The sequence below is a fragment of the Pholcus phalangioides genome, unplaced genomic scaffold (assembly GCF_987345545.1).
Source record: "Pholcus phalangioides strain wild (caught in Gottingen) unplaced genomic scaffold, Ppha-v1.0 ptg000011l_1, whole genome shotgun sequence".
In the NCBI taxonomy this organism is placed as follows: domain Eukaryota; kingdom Metazoa; phylum Arthropoda; class Arachnida; order Araneae; family Pholcidae; genus Pholcus; species Pholcus phalangioides.
Genome location: NW_028301604.1, coordinates 56457262 through 56474858, shown reverse-complemented (window position 1 = coordinate 56474858; position 17597 = coordinate 56457262). Strand labels below are relative to the sequence as shown.

Below are 17597 nucleotides of genomic sequence, written 5' to 3'. Positions count from 1 at the left end.
AAATTGATACTGAGAAGGCATGATCCCACGTTGTCATGGTTATCATAGTCCAAATTAAATTTTCATAAGCCCCTTGGGTGTGAGCTTTGAAAAATGGAAGCAAAACTCAATATCTACATAAAAGTCATGGCTGAAATAGCGCATTTGCACCTGTAGATGGTGTAGGCTGGATAGGGAGGGTATGTAATGCGAACACCGCACTATGGTACCTCAATAAACCAAGGATGGTTCAAGGGGTAATATCTATTTGTTTTCTGAAGAGATATATATATATATATAGTGACTTAATAGGTAGTGACTTAATAAATTCATATTGAAATACATGGTCATTTGAACATATTTCTTCAAAATTCATTACTAACATCATGGGCTCAAATTTTATTCCGATTGAGTTCGGCTAAAAAAAGGCTAATAATAAAACACAACAATTCATTCAAACCATTTATTATCCTATGAATTCCGAATAGCTCTTTTCTTCCACACATGTCAAACACATTTTTGTGGCAAGGAGAGAAAACGATTTAAGTGATCAGGAGAGAAATCGTTTTCTGGTAAAGCTTTTCATCTGATTCTCTTTCATGTTTCTAAGCAACGCATCGATCAAAGTTGATATTCCCTTTCACATGAAGTCTTAATGAACAGTAGCGCTCAAGAATTACGAATTATCTTTCTTGTTCAAAAGTTTTCCAATCTTTTCTTTGAATGAAATTGAAAATTTTGAAAGAGAATCCTCCATTTTCACGTAAGTTCATATACCTAGTATAATATGCATGTAAAAAAAATATCGAACGTGAGTTATGACAGAATTTAAATCAGATTTCAAGAATTTTTTTTATTACATGCTTGTAAGGAACGTTATACATAGCATAGTTTTATGGTATAGCGATAGAACTTTTAAATAAGTCTTTTTTTTTAAGCTAAGTAAGAAAAAAGTGTACATATATATTTTTTAAAGCAGTAAAAAAATTCCCTTACATGATATATTTAGATTTACTTTTGTCTTATTTCGTGTTAAGTTTCTGATATAGATTACTTTTTATGTTTCCGAGCCTATATATATAAGATACCGCATATTATTTCCCTTAAGTTCAGACTGGAGGCACCTCTTACTGCTTGTAAAAGTAAAAAAATAATAAATAAAAAAAAATTGTTAAATTGTGAACTCGATTTGAAAACTATTTGAGTCTTAAAAGTCCCCTTAACTTTCTTTTATTTCAATCATTTTGTAATAAGTATTTTTGTAATATAATATTATATTGAAATACTTCAATCATAGCAAATAAAGTACACGCTTGAGAGCAATTCAACAATAATCAAACAACAAACATGTATTCCTGTAAAGTAAATGTTTTAAAATCACTATATATCTTACTGAAAATGACACGTAAGTCAAAATCTGTTTTTGTTCTGAGAATTTCATCATATTTAACACGAACTTACCGTTGTGAGTTCTGCAAATACTCCTAATGGGGTCAAAATGAAAGTATACCAACCTGTTTCACTTTTTCAATATATCGAAATAAATATGCAATATATCATCTGAGTCATTTGTTCTAAGTCAAGGTTTTTACTTTCAAATATATTGATAGCTAGAAGATTGTCCTCCTATCAAATTAGTATGCGTGAATGAACCATGAACTCTGAGATCAATCAAAGCGTTTCCGAGATTTGGAATTGATGATTTGGGAAAGCTTTAGGAAGTCAGCTCGTTTACGACAATGGAGGAATATTTATAGGGCCGTTCTTGTTTCAATAAATTTAGAAAAACATCAGAAAAAACGCTTTCAAATACATAATAGCTTGTCTGGAAACTTGTTTTTATGATATTTTAAATCGTGTGTGATAAATCAAAACTAGTTTTTATAAAATTGAGCTCATAACTTTTTGGGTTATCTCTAATTTGGCAATTTTTCCGTAATTTACCGAAACCGGTGTATTATTAAAAGAAATGCAACGTTCTCGTCATTTAAAAAACCTGGACTGATAAAAATATCAATTATATTGTATGATACAAACCTTTGCTCGATTAACTTCAAAAATCATGTTCATTTAATCAACTAATATAAGGACAAAAAACCAGTGTTCAAGGAAACAGTCACTGCTTGCTCAAGCTTTTTATATATATCTTAGAAGTATCATGTGAATATTTTATTATATTTATGTAATTTTCTATCATGTCCAAATTTTTTTTCGTGATTATGTCGTATCAAACCACAGGCTGGACGTGAATTGCCACTAATAGTCTGATATGTGACATGTTCTGAGCGTGCTCATATCCATGTAACTTATGTCGCTGTTTGCTTCACTCACTAAAGCAGAATAACCACTTTGGTGGTATGACAAAACTTGCTCTTTTACCTACACGGTTCTATCCCAAAAAAATTTCATTTCCACGTACGTAATACTTTCCGTGATATTTTACTCACTATTTTTTCAGAATTCAACCAGAAAGTCATTCATGGACTTTTTAGAGAAGCACGCCATGTGAACGAAATCATTCAAGGAGGTCCTAAATCATTTTATGGACATGAAGTGACATTTTCTTCATTTTGTAAAAAAACCACTCTCGAATTTTAAGAATTCTCAAAATATGATATGGAATTAAACAAAACATAAGTTTTGCTAATAAAAAAAACAGATTTTCCTGAATATTTTTTTCGGAATCAACATTAAACTATGGTTTTGATTTGATTTGTCGTAGGTTAGTTCGTTAAACAAATTTTCGAAAGTTGTTACAAACAAGGTCTGTCATTCGGCTGAAAAGAATTTTTCTACCTAGTTGATTAAACTCATTTCCCTCTTAGTATACCCGTGGGCAAGAACTGGAGTTCACGAATCAAGTGCTTTGGTTGTTTGTCTCACATTAGTTTCACGATCGATCGGATGAAGCTAGTTTCATCAAGATGATCATGGCAGTCAAAATTCAAACCTTTACAACCCATCTATGCAATAGATAAAACGTTTGGTCCAATGCCTATGAGTCAAATTGCAGAATAATTGTAACAACACGGGAAAAAACTCTTGCTGTATTTAATAAAATATTTTTTACACACGCATATCTCCAGTGTTCCGAACAGAGGGTGATGTGCTATCGTGAACACAGTCAAGTCTAAATCTTTTCCAAATTTTCAACATTCATTGTTCAAATTTCATTGTTTTCAAATTTTCAACAGCATTAACTAACTTTATCCATTACTTCCTGTAAACTGTAATATCCAGAAAAATATTTTAGTTGTCGAATAAAATTTTTGCCAAACACCAAAATGACGTGCCACATTTGTTTATAAAATTTTTAACTTTATATAATTTTGGACGATTTAAATTTTGAAACACATTACTATTCTCTCACATTTTGTAAAAAAAACCCATTCCAGTGATATTTTAAATCTGAATAGCAAAATATTGATCTATATAAAATTTAGAGTTACATAACTGAGATTGATGTTTTGAATTTCGAGCAAAAAATCCAAATAAATCGTAAATATATTGACAAATGTCAATATGTGTATATGAGCAATAAGCTGAGTAGATCCGACTATCCATGAACAGCGTATATGTGTTTAAGGAAAGGCGCTGGTTGCTTCTGTAGTGTAGTGGTCTAGCGCACTAGCCCGAATTGCGAGGGGATGGTGGTTCTCAATTTCCCCCGGAGGTAGTTGAATTATTTTTCCTGAATTTATCTTCACACCAGGTCGTTGTCTAAATCTTTTTATTCAAAGTTGTCTGCATCTGCATTTTGAATTTTATTTTTAACAAAGAAATAAACTTCATGCTCATTAGTTATGAAGCCGAATCTTTACCTTTTTGGATATTATTATTATCGTGGAATTTCTTTTTACCAATATCTGATATATTCTTGCAAGGAAAATATTTTTTCTCCTCTTTGATGCCATGATAAATTTTTTTTTATGTTGGAGACAGATGAAATGTTGGCGTGTACAGAAAATTGGAATTTTCTGCCTGGTACTAACACAATGAAGAAGAAGCATTAGTAAAGACAAATAGCCAGAGAAAAAAAGTCTTGCTTCCAAGCAAAAATTCGAATAGACCAATCAAATAACTCGATTTCACAGGAAACCAATCAGAAAGTTCCTTATTGCAACGTCCTTCTCGACCTAGATGCAGGTTCTTGGCTTCATTTTGACCATAACGTATGAACTGTAGGGACGTTTTTCTTCTTTTTTTGAGAGGAGCAACCGATAATTGAGATTTGGTAACCAGCCCAAATTGAATTTACGGTCAACGTAACAGTAGTCGTACATGCGATACAGCATGTCCAGAAAGTCCTTACCCAACTCTTTTTTCCCAATCGTTGGTCGTAGACCGAAAATTCCAATCGCAAAAATGTTTTAAAATTAAGTAAATATTCATTCACAATATGAGATACTTTTATATAAACTAATAAACTTTATTACAAAATGTATCTTTTTACAATTTCTCCAGGGCCCTATAGTCATATTTTGAAAAAGTTTGTCCTTGCTGTAATATGGCGTGCAAAACATGTTTCATCACTGTACAACAAAAAAAGAGCGAGTTATTCACTTCCAAAATTTGAAATTTTTTTATTTTTTGGTGCTTGGAGGTTATCTATTTTTTAGCTGTTGTTGATCCCTCAATGACAGCTAAAAAGTAGGCAATGACAATCCAAAGTTTCAAAATTAAAATAATTAGAGGTTGGCTTTCCCACTCAGTATTTATTACATTACTCGTTTGCAATTCATTAATAAGTGAAATTTTTTTTATAGTTTTGCTACATATTTTGTTTGAAGAAATAGTAATATAGTGATAGAAAAATGTTTCAAAACAGTTCAAAATCATTTCTAATCACTTAATGTATTTCCATGAAAGACATGTTTGAAATCGATATTTCATTTTCTGGTCAAATAGAAATTTAACTATACTGGTTGACAAATGCTAAGGAACAGTATTATTTTTTATCATACCTAATGACAGACATCCTTTGAAGAAATGAAACCTGCTCACGTTTAATAGACATCCTGAAGTACCTTTATAATGCAACCGTACCTTATGAGCAAAGCAGTACCTTATAATGAAACAGATACGGCTGCATGGCAAAAAATATATACAAAAGAAAAAAAAGTTGCTCCTTACAGCATTTGTAAACAGTTTTCGTTCTGCTGGAAATAAGGACAGACATGACTTCTTTAGTATGAGGTGTGACCTCCTCGTCCACTGATGCCAAATGACATCTGCATACTATTCACCAAATTGTTGAGGAATGCTTGACGGATGTTGTCCCAGTCGTCCTTCTAAGTGGTATTGAGTTCCTGTATGGTTCGAGGAGGGTTGGGTCTTTGAGCAATACGTCTGCCAAGTGCATACCAGGTGTGCTCAATGGAATTTAGGTCCGGCAAAAATGGAGGCCATGGCATGCGCTCAATATCTTCATTTGCTAGTGCGTCCGGACACTTCATTTGTCCTATGCAGACAGGCATTGTCATCCATGAACAGAAAGTTTGGACCAACTGCATCGTGGAAAAGACTGACATGACCAAGGACAATATCGATCCAATACCGCTGTAATTTTATGATACCTCCATCAAAGATATGAGTGAAGTTGTTCCATTGTGCAAGATACCCGAACACACCATTTTCCTTGGCCGTAGCGATCAATTTCCTACACATTCTGCTGATGCTAACGAGTTCCCTGCTCCCTCCACAATAGCTGGTGTTCAAAATCACAGTAGATGCTGAATCGTGATTCGTCAGAGAGCATGACCCTGGACCACTGTTGCTGTTCTCAACGAATATACTCATTACACCAACGTAATCTTTTTCAACGATGATGTGTTCGTAGCGGAATGCATTTTACATACTTTCTTGCACATAAGCCAACATTATTTAATTGCCGAGGAATGGTTCTCGCAAATTACAAGTGCCAGTACTGTTATCAAGGTCTGCAGCAAACTGGCCAGGAGTGAAATTTTGCTTTTTTTTCACTAGGCTGTGAGGTGATCTTCCCATGGCCTCCAACACTCGGCAGACGTGTTGTTTAAAGATACAACCCTCCTCGAACCATACAGACACCCAAAACCACGTTGAAGGAAGAATGAGATAAAATCCCTCAAGCTCTTCTCAACAATTTAGTGGCCAGTATGCACAACCGATGCTCTCTTGATATTGCTTGACAAGTAAAAAGAATAGTATTGCATACATAGGAAAAGGGTGGCTGTGAAAGAGGGGAAATCGATTATAATATTTTTCCTTTAATTTTCTATATAGAAACAATAAAAACTCTTTTTGAGATTCTGCTAGTTCAACTGCACATCGTCCACATTTTATTGCTAAAAGCCTGTATGTAAATTAAAACATTTTCGCAATCGGCAGTTTTCTTCTACGACTAACGGTTGTTGAGATGAAAAAAGCCTGGGTGAGGACATTCTGGACACGCTGTATATATCGCCTCAAGACGAAACTCAGTGTGTCGAAAAGCTTAGAATTCGCGGTTTATTGCTTTCCATTTGTCTTTTCGTTGTTTGTTCTTTATTCTGAAATGTGCCTGGTCTATAAAACGTTGTCGAAGTGAAAAGCGAATGCCAACAGTGAAGAGAATTCGAGCAAAATATTGTTTCAAACGTATAAAATGAATCTTGGCTTCATCCCAAGCACGAATTAGTGTCACACAAAATCATTAATTTTCAAAGATAAAGGTTTTTATAAAATAACATTTCGGAAACATGTAGGCAGTAAAAAATATAACTGGATAGATTTCAGAAGTGTTTCATAACTCGAAATTTTTTTAAACGTATAGAAGAATTCCTATTCAAAAGATCTACAGTACTCGTGTATATCGTATATATCACTGGTTCTCAACCGAGGGCCATATGGCCCTCTTGCGGTCCTGGAATACTTTAAGAGGGGGCAAGGCAAGAAATCAAGTGAAAGGGGATCCATGATAGGTGGTTAAGCAGGCCGGCCTCAGAGAATTGTGAAAAGTAAATTCGGATGTAAAGAAATTATGCTTTTAAATGAAATGTGGAGGAAAAAGCGTGGCTACATTTAGAATTTAATGGAACTTTCCACAGAACTAGGGCTTCTTAAAGCACGAGGCTCATCCGGGCATGGTCAGGGAACTTTATGTCCATAGAGAGCCTACGTGAGACCTGATTCTATCATTTTCAAGAGTAAGCATGGAAATTTGTAAGCTGTTACTTCCAGCTTGTACGGGACCACACAACGTGAATTATCGTCGCACCCCCCCACACAATGTGAGAAATGCCTGCATAGAACCTCCACAACAGGGAAGCTCACCGAAGCGTAAGGGTCTGAAGATCGACATTGTTTACATAATTTTTATTTATAAATTTACTTTAAAAAGCAATCCAATAAGTGAGAAGAGTCTAGCTCTGGACGGTGTATTTACAGGAATGAAGTGGAAGCTAAAGGGTGTTATAGTCTAGGATAGCGCAGTTCAGGGGAATGGGCAATCAAGAAAATTAGACCAGAATCGGAGCAAGGTGGCAAAACCATGAATTCGGCTTTGATTCTGGATAAGGGTCGCCGAAGGGGTCCTTGATAAGATGGGGGGAAGGCAAGCGAAAAAAATATAGTACAAAAGGGGGGGGAAGGGGGGAAAAATGTTGAGGAACACTGCCGTACATCACCTTAAGATTCTACAATATAACAAAAAAAAAAATTCATAGCTTTTTATTTTAACTGTTTCAAACTTTTTCCTTTGCGACCATTGTATAATTGTAATATGTACAGTATAGGCCTATACTCCACAATTTCTATAAACTAAATAATATTACAACATAACTTATGTTAACAGGTTAGAAATTAATAATGTTAATTTGCTAAGATAAATGTATTAAAAGTTATGAAATTCAATAAATTATACAACCCCTGGCAGAAAGTGTTCGTTCATCCACGAAAACATTAGCAATGCTACGCAAAAAACAAAATTTTTTTTTTCGAATGAAAATTTTTGTTAAAATCAATCATTCTGAATTCGGAATAAATGGAAATAATCATAAATTTATTACAATTTGACCATGAAAAACAATTTATAATCTTGTAACACCCGAGAATGTTCGATTACCTCAGTTTTGAGGAAAAAGTGATCGATCACTATTTCAAACAAATGTGTTGTCTAGAATTACGCAAATTAAACTGATTACGAAAGCGTAAAGTAACCAGACAATGTATAAAAAGTGAACCCAATGAGTTTGTATCATCACATTTTTTTCTGAAGTGTAAGACGGCTTCCGGAAGATATCTTTCTAATGATTTTAAAAAACGGGTAGTTTCCACGTTGAAAGATGGTGTTTTTCAAAGTGGGGAAGTTGCAAGTCTTCAGCTGTGCTCAAAGTACGGTGTGCTGCCTTTGGATGAAATATCGGAGGACTGGCAATGTAGAAAATTTTGCCTCAATCTGGTCGCCTTCGTAGTACCGCAAAGAGAGATGATAGAAAACTGATCGCAATTGCCAAGAAAAATCACCGTACCACCCCGAAACAGCTGAATGCAGAGTGGGTGAAATATAACGTTCGTGTCTGCAACCGTACCGTACGCAATCGTTTCCGAGAAAAGGGATTCAGGTACTGCAAATCAACACCTAAACCTAATTTAACTTAAAGTCTCGGTTGCTATGGTGTAGAATCCATGTCCACTGGGGCATGAATGATTGGAATAGTCATTTTCAGTGACGAGTCAAGAATCAGTTTGGGGACTAGAGATAGCTACAATAAATTCGCCTATAGAAGAACAAGAAAAAAATTTAAAGATGAGTGCATTGATAAAAGAAGTTCACTCATTACCGTTCGTCACTCGTTTACCGTGGGAATTTGCATGACAGCTAAGGGATTAAGGGGAATTGAGCATCGTGAAGCGTATGGTCAACTCAGAAGTCTACATGCACATTCTTGAAAACTTTCTGATTGATAACACTGACCCAGTGTTGGCAGTTGGTTTGGGGATTCGACTGACTACATTTCAAGACGACAATGCCTCTTGCCACCACAGTAAAAAGGTTGAGAGGTATCTAAGAAGTGCTAACATATTTCACCGACGGACTGGCCTGTCAACAGATATAAGCCCAATCGAGAATGTTTGGTACCAGTTGAAGAAGAGGGTAGACTCCAAAATTCCTAATAACGTCATGGAACTGAAGATTAGAAATTGCTGGGAAGAAATTTATCCGTTTTACTGTGGACAACTTATTGTTTCTATTCTCCAAAGGATGAAAGCCGTCATCCGGGCCAAAGTTGGAGTTACGAAATGTTAAATTTCTTATTTTAGGTCCCATAATTAAGAATGTGATTGATTTTAACAAAAATTTTCACTATAAAAAAAAAAAGAATTATTTTTAATTTTGTTTTTTTTGTGTTTTAAACGTAGCATTGCTAGTGTTTTCGTGGGTGAACGAACACTTTCTGCAGGGGTACTAGTAAGTAAACCTCTTTGAAGAGCCACCTTCTGTCATGGGATAAACTTTTATAATTCAAAATTAGCTCTTATAAATTAAATAGCCATTTTTCTCTATGGAAGAGCCGAGGCATTCTTCAAGGGCCATTTTTTAATAAAGGATATATGGATCATCTATGTTTATTGTTTAATTCTATTGCTCAAAGGATTTGTTCTATTGCTTTGCAAAGACTTGTAGACTGTAGCATCGTTAGTAGACTGTGACTCTTCTCTACAACCCCTCCACCAAGTCAATGTCTCTCTCTGGGAGTATGGTCTCCAAAACCTGACGCATATTCCAATCCAGGACAAACTAAGCCCCGGAAAAGTGGAAGGATCACTTTAGGAGAACTCGAAGAGACCTTTTTGAGAATGAAACCGAGCGTTCTATTCGCTTTTTTGACCACCGCTGAACAATGCAATGTTCAGGAAACCTAAGCCGCTCATCGATAACAATACCCAGATCGGTGATCCTATTTGCATCCGGAATAATAACGCCATTCAACTTGTAAGTGAAACATGCGTTGTTCGAACCAAAATGAGTGAACGTGCACTTGTCAACGCTAAAAAAAAACGCTCCATTCATTTGCCCATGCTACTATTGTGTTCAGGTTGGTCTGGAGCAACTCCCTATCGCTTTGATTCCAGACTATTTTCCCATTAGTTTCACGTCATCTATGAATTTGTTAATAATCCCAACGATACCCTGATCCAGTTTATCGATAAAAATTGAAAAAAGTATCGGGCCAAGGACACTTCCTTGAGGGACTCGTTGTGGCATCTGTCCAATCAGAGAATTCCCCGTTCACCATAAATCGTTGTGACATACCTCTTAAAAATAATTTTATCCAATTCAGCAAGTTGCCACTAATCCAATCTCGTGTAAAAGATTCAAGAGTTTATCATGTTGGGTCCGATCGAATTCCTTCTGGAAATGAAGATAAACAACATCTACATTTTTGCCCTTACAAAAAACCCTAGCCATGTGATTATAGAAGCAAAGGAGGTTGGTTACACATGACTTCCCCTTTCTGAACCCATGCTGATTATCCAACAATACATTCTTCTCGTCTATCCATTTCACCAATTGCCTTTTGATAATAATTTCCAAAATTTTCTAGAGGAAGCTCGTCAAACTCACTGGACGATAATTCGACACAACTTCTCTAATACCCTTTTTAAATATCGGAACCACATTAGCAAGTTTCCAATCCCTTGGGACGATACACTCAGCAATCCTACTGCTGTAAATCTGTGCGACTGGCTCCAACCATTCATTAGCACATTCCATGAAGACCCTGGGATAGGAGATAGAAAGAGTATCGCTGCTGAAGTGTGCCATTGTCGAAAAGCGGTTAAGAAACACTGCTCTAAGGAACTGTTGTAGCGTAGGCTAGGGTTCCTTAAAAGAATGCCGAATTATTTGATATTGCTTTTCAATCAAAAGACTTGATGAAAATCGGAAACAAAACGCTTCTATTGATGAGAACTAATAAATTGACCTTCTCCATAGAGGGCATACGCTGTACAGCACGAACACTGAGCTAATGACGCATACAACCGCACCGAATGAGGAATCTGTTCACTTGGCGGCGAGGTCTGAGAACTGGGCTAAGTGTCTTGTGACAGCTCCCAATTCTTTTCTTTTTCCTTTTTTTGGCTTATATATATTTTTTTTTTTAATGTGTTTATTGTCGTGTATGTAACATATGTTTTATACATGGATAATAAAGCACCCAACACTGTCCAGCACTTCAACCGGGTCAATGGCTAAAATTGACAATTGTCGATAGAGCCTGGACGGTGTACAGTACGAAATGAAATAAAAATGCTACTACTTTTCATAAACCATTTCTCGCTGAAACTTGATTAAAAGAGACTGTTCTAAAGGTGATGTGGCAGGATTAAATGCCATCCAGCTGTCAAATAAGATACTGAAATCAATCATGACATGCAAATCCCTTGAATATGAAAAACGTCTCGAGTGATAGGATAATTTGTCTGATATTTAGAACAAGCATGCTGAATAAAATATCGACTCAAGAAATATAAGGATAGAATATCAAAAGTCAAATTTCGTAATATATTCAATCTGTGTTTATCAAACATAGATAATTTCGCAAACATCGTGCGAATATTTTTTCCAATTGCGTCGAGTGTTTATTTTTGTTTTATTTTATGAAAAGCTCAATCAGATTCAAATCGTGCACATATATTCTTCTTCTAATATACACTTCTAAATCAATTTTACGCTAAGAAATATCTTTCTGATTACCTTTCCAACGCTTTATAGAAATCCCATGCAGTGTTGAAATACGGTAAAGGAATAATTTATTTCTGCACATTTGTAGCTAGAAACACATGATTGTTTTTAATTCATCTTTATTAAGGCGCTATATATCTAGAGACCCAGTTTTCAGAGTAATAGGGGTGACGATTAGGAGCAGTTTCACTGTATTTGTATATTTGATTAGGATTTGGTGTGATAAAAAAATAAATTGATCTATCTATAGTCTCTTCCTCAGCATCTTCAAATTATCTGAGCTTAGGCGGATATGGTGATGTTACCATGAACTTTGTGTTAGATAAGACAATGTCATTTACGTGCTATGAAGGATGTAAAAGCTGACGACCTTCTATCGATCAACGCTTTTCAGCATCACAACCGAGTTAAGTAAGAGGGGGGGGGGAAATAGATGAATAGCGGAGAGAAACACTATTAAAGAAATCGGCCATTCATCTTATCCTAAATATAGGACAAAGAAAAGCTTTGGTTGTCATCAAATAAACGTTTTTCTACCGAAAGCAAAAACAAAAAATAAAAGAAAAGAAATCTGTAGATGATTTATTTCCTTTCTGAGAGACTCCAACGATTGTGCTGAAAGCTACGAAAAAGGATACTAGTATGACGCGTTTAAAGGGCAGGTAGGCTTAATAAAATGCGTTTTATTTTAACCGCACTTCAGTTTGTAACAACCTCATTAATCCCGATTTTATCGTGTTTTTCTTTTCAATTTCAACGTAATGAAATAAAGTACTAAAATGTTGAATGTTATCTAAACAACTACAGTGATACCGTGACTAACTAATGCCTCGGCTTACGAATTTTACGGCTAACGAAGATTATTATTTTTTTTTTTTTTGTGGTTTTTTTTCTGTCTCGGCCAACGAATACAGATTTAGCTAATGAAATTTTTCGATGATACGAATGCACGCGCTAACATAAAATTGCCGCGTCGTGAGCTGAATTTTTGCACCAATCATCATTAGAATTACTACTACTTCACCAAACACCAACTCTGGCCATATTGCTATTTACTGCCATTAGTGAGATGGGCTGGAAGCGAAGGCGCTGTCTGTCGGTGGTCGCCTCGAGTTCGTTAGGGAAAATATCTTATCGATATCCTCCCTTGGGTTCGAACCCGGGACCCTGACAACAAACCTTCACGATGGTAGACGAGCATCTTACCACCATGCCACTCGGGCACCATTAGAATTACTGTCACTAGAGCCCGATTAACTCACATTTACCTCGGAATCTTTTTTTTTTTTTTTTTTTCTTCAGATGTACCTACACTTCTTTTTCTGAAACTCTGAATCATTTCATGTGAAATGAAAGAATGAGCTAATAGAAAATGAATTGAAAAAAAAGCGAGCCCATGTGTTCAGAGCACACGTTTTTTTTCAGGTGCAAGACCCTCAGTTAGCATCAAGCTGAACAATCTGGACATTCTAGGAGACTATCTTTTCCATCTGCATTTATCAGATACAGAAATGAACTGACCAAATATCATGCCATATGACATGAAACTAAATTAATTTTTGTTCGTTCAAAATGGGATCAAAATTTACTTTCGCAAGAATGTACAGATACATCTTGCCCCAAGTGTTTGTCGGTCCTGCGCCAACAAAGACCAGATCTATTTTTAGCCCAGAGTTTTATTTAGAAAAACTTGAACATACTTCAAACATAATGGTGAACGAGACATCGTGACGGCACATTTCAGTTGTCAAACATGCCAACGGCTGGCGAAAAACAGAGACCAACTGCACTAAAAACGATTGTCCAAACCGGATAAGTTTGACCTTGTTGGACAATCGTTTTTGGTGCAGTGGATTTTCTGTACAGCTCACGTAATTATAAACCTAAATATAATCAGGAGAGTAAATTCAAATTCCATTGAATTATTTTTTTCTCTCACGGTGCGGAAAATGCGGAGATGCACCAAAGTTTTTTTGCTTGAAGCATAAATATGGGTCAACTAGAAACGGTATTCAATTACCTTGTTTAAGGTTTAGCTTGTTTCAAACCATCAATAGTTACCATATATAAGTGCAATACCATTACTTATTGCTCTCGAATCGGAAAAAAGATAATAGCTCGATTTTTTAAAGTAAAAAAAAAATATTGGTGAGCTAATTATTACTAAAACTTTAATAAACTCTTAAAGATTTTGTTTTGTACAATCAAAAACATTTCACATATTTCATTCTCTAAAACGAGTTTTTAATGCATCTCAACTTTTGAATTCTACAATGCAGGCTTTCGAAACAAATCCATAAAATATATCAGCTTCATGAGGGAATACACAGTATGTAAATCACGTATTTTTTTTTTGCTTCATTCGAAAGGAAATTATGAAAATCGAAAAAAATATTTCAGTGCAGTAATAGTGATAAAGCAAACGTGGTGCTTCTATGAAATATTGAATATTTCATGAGGCAGATTTTTTTTCTTGAAATTTTCATATTTCTTAATACGACTACGTTCTTTTTTAAAGCTTTCAAACATTCTATAGGGCAAACCCCGGGTTTAATGGCTATGCGGGATAGATGGCAAAGCGTTCTCATTTGTTTAATAATAGCTAGATGTTGACATGACAAGACAGTCGTGAGTCACATGTCACACGAGAAGGCTGGTGTTGACGAGCGCCACGAACACAGTATTGTTGTAAATATGTAATATTTTATATTCCCATTCCCACAAAATATTCATACCCATTCAATAAACTTCTTGTGATTGCGGCATGTTCTGTGGTGCAAGTTTCCAAGCTGGCTTAAAAATGAACTAAACATTGAATTTAGCAGCTAAGCAGGATGCTTAGCTGCTAAGCATCCGATTAGCTAGCAATCCGATCCTGCTAGCAATCCGATTTTTCAGATTAATTGAACCTTGAATAATCTATAAAAGTGAAACCTTTCCACCCATTTCATTCAAAATACCCGTTTATTTTTATTTTTTCAAATGATGGCCAACTTAACCTACTCCGATCCGAGTTAGAATAATCCTTTCACCGTATCTGCCAGTAGTTTGTTTGTATGACGGAAGTCACGTGAATATTTTCGGTGGATTTCACCATTTTGGAAGCATACAAGTGAGAAAGAACAGCTTCAGCGTGCTCATAAAAATTGGAGTCCGCGGAGAATTGCATTTTCTATAGATTTCTTTGCTTGTTTTTTCTTCTCATATCAAAACCCCGGTAAATAAACAACGAATCCATAAGGAAACAACGTGCGGGGAGAATTACGTAACGGTACTGATACGAGAAACAATAAAAAACAAAAAGGTTGTTTAAAAAAAATGGAAAGGGGAAAAAAACAGAAATTCTAGAAATAGAGAAACGACCAGAGAGAGAGAAACTTACTTGTCGAAACCGGCTCAGATAATCGAATTTCCCATGTTCCGAGTGTGCTTGTTTTGATAAAAGTTTTTCTCCTGTTTCGTTTCGCTTTTGAGATTAAATTTGAAGTGGATACATACAACGTATTCTACTTTGAATCCTCGTGTGCATTTCATACTCTTCTTCTCCTTCTGAGTTGGATTGGCTCATTCGTATGTAGACATATATCTGGGATATGTTTTGAGGACACGAAGAGTAATATCAATCTGAATCACTGTGGACTGTTTTTTTTTTTTTCAAAAAAGTTCCAGAATAACTTCCAATACGCATATTATCTAGTAACTGGAGATGCACGCTCGTCTCCAAGAAAGGAGAGTGGCTGTCTTATAGCCGTGAAAATGGCGTCAATGAAAAAGTGATCTATCAACAGGATGGTATTCCGCATCATATCCACCTCGATGTTCGTGAATTTAGAACACCATATTGCGAAAATGAACGGTAGGTAGTGTTGAGAATTATGGACACCAACTGCTGTTTCAGCCTATACGATACTCCATGCCAACCCCTTTTTTCTCATAAAGTTTTTATAATGTAGTAAAATATTGAACGCCTCTCTAACCTAGCTTCTCGGACTATAGTAGAGTCAACGCTGCAATTTTGTCCGAGCATCACGGGCCAGCGAGTCAGGCTGCAGAGAGCTCAGAGCCAATCAAACGAAGAGGGTTTACAATACGTATAAATGTTAGTTTTCCTCTGTTGTATCAAGTGCGTGGGTCAAGATACGTGTTCTTCACTCTTATGCCAACCAGATACCACTAGTTGGTGAATTAGCCTCACCAATGCCTAGATCGCGGTCAAAGAGTATAAGCTAGTCACAGTTTCCACTTGAGTTATCAAGGGCCTACACGGAGAGCCATTCTATTTGATTTCCCCTAAAAGACTCTTCCCTCCCCTCGGCCTTCGCCAAACCTTTAAATCATAAGAGTTCGGTTGTATTATGTAACTTATGAAAGCTTTTTTCAAAATTAAGTCTCTATAAATATACAGGGTGCACAGGTAACAGCACGTACGGCATTTTACTGGTGAACCGTTGATCCTAGAGGCATTCTTCCAATTAGAGAAAGACGGTTTAACCATACGCGCACACACACACGGTGCATAGCAAACAGGGGTATGGTATTTTACTGGCGAACCGTTGATCCTAGCGGTATGCTTCCAGTTAGAAACTGTTGCCAAATAACGTGTGGACCTCAGATAAGTCTTTCATATTGCAAGTGGTTGTATAGTCATTAAAATAAAAAAAAAATAACTTTTTATACAGTCCCAGTATGCCCCAAAACCCAATTAAGAAATTGTTGTTTCCCGGTCTCTCCCGATGCTAATAAAAGAAATCATGTTTCTAAGTGCAATATTCACTGAGATATTCGAATTTCAAAATGGAGGAAATTTGGGAAAAAACAGTTCTCTAAATTCGGAAAAACTGTATTTAACGCTGTTTTTTTCCAAAATTTCCTCCTTTTTTGAAATTCGAATATTTCAGTGAATGTTGCACTTAGAAACATGGAATTTTTTGTTATCATCAAGAAAGACAACTTCCTAATTGGGTTTTGGGGCACACGAAGGTTCTATAGAGTTATTTTTTTGATAACTATACAACCCCTTGCAACATGAATGACGTATCTGAGTTCTACACGTTATTTGGATACTTTTTGTTATTGAAAGTATACCGCTAGTATCAACGGTCCTCCAGGAAAATGTCACACTTGCTGTTTTCTATGCAGCCTGTATAAATAATGTATATGTTATGGTAGATGTGTGATAAATCGGTGATTATCTATAATCGCCTCTTATATGCCTAGTGACCAATCGTCTTGGTACGTTTGATAAATTGTCCCCAATTTATACCTTTTCCTGATGACTATGCATAATTTCCGAATGAAGTTGGTAAGTATGATAAATCACGAGGAAATGCCACTTGTATTTCCCGTACGTGATGCACTACGCATATTTTGCCATAAAAAATTAAGTTAAATGAAAATAAGTGTTATAAGGATCAAAACGTATAAATTATCACCATTCTCGTATAAATGTAACTTTCTTCACATTTTATCGATATTTTTAAACATAATCAACATCACCCGATCGAATCCATAAACCCTAGATTGAAGTTTAAGCAATATGTCCGGCAAATTCAAGTAATTCGTTGACGATTTATCATATTTACCAATGCGAGCTGCAGATTATACATAATCACCGGATGATGCTGCTAAATTACAAAAATCTATTAACAAACTGAATTTATGGTGTGTAAATAACAAGTTGTATTTAAACATTAATAAATGCAAATGTATTACCAATAGTAGGAGGCATTCTCCACTTATATACGATTACAGTATTGATGGTCAATTACTTCTAAGGGTTGATTGTGTGAAGGATTTAGGTGTGATATTTCACAGTTCTTTTTCGTTTAACCAACATATTAATTATATAGTGTCTAAAGCATCCAGAAGTCTTGGTTTTATAATTCGTAATAGTAAGCTTTTTCACAAT

The 17597-nt window shown here is 35.6% G+C and overlaps 1 protein-coding gene across 2 annotated transcripts in view; it reads left to right on the top strand.

The window, feature by feature from the left end:
• The window catches only part of LOC149080604 (uncharacterized), a 258750-nt gene that overhangs the window by 21006 nt on the left and 220147 nt on the right, over positions 1-17597 (top strand). The window lies entirely within an intron of this gene.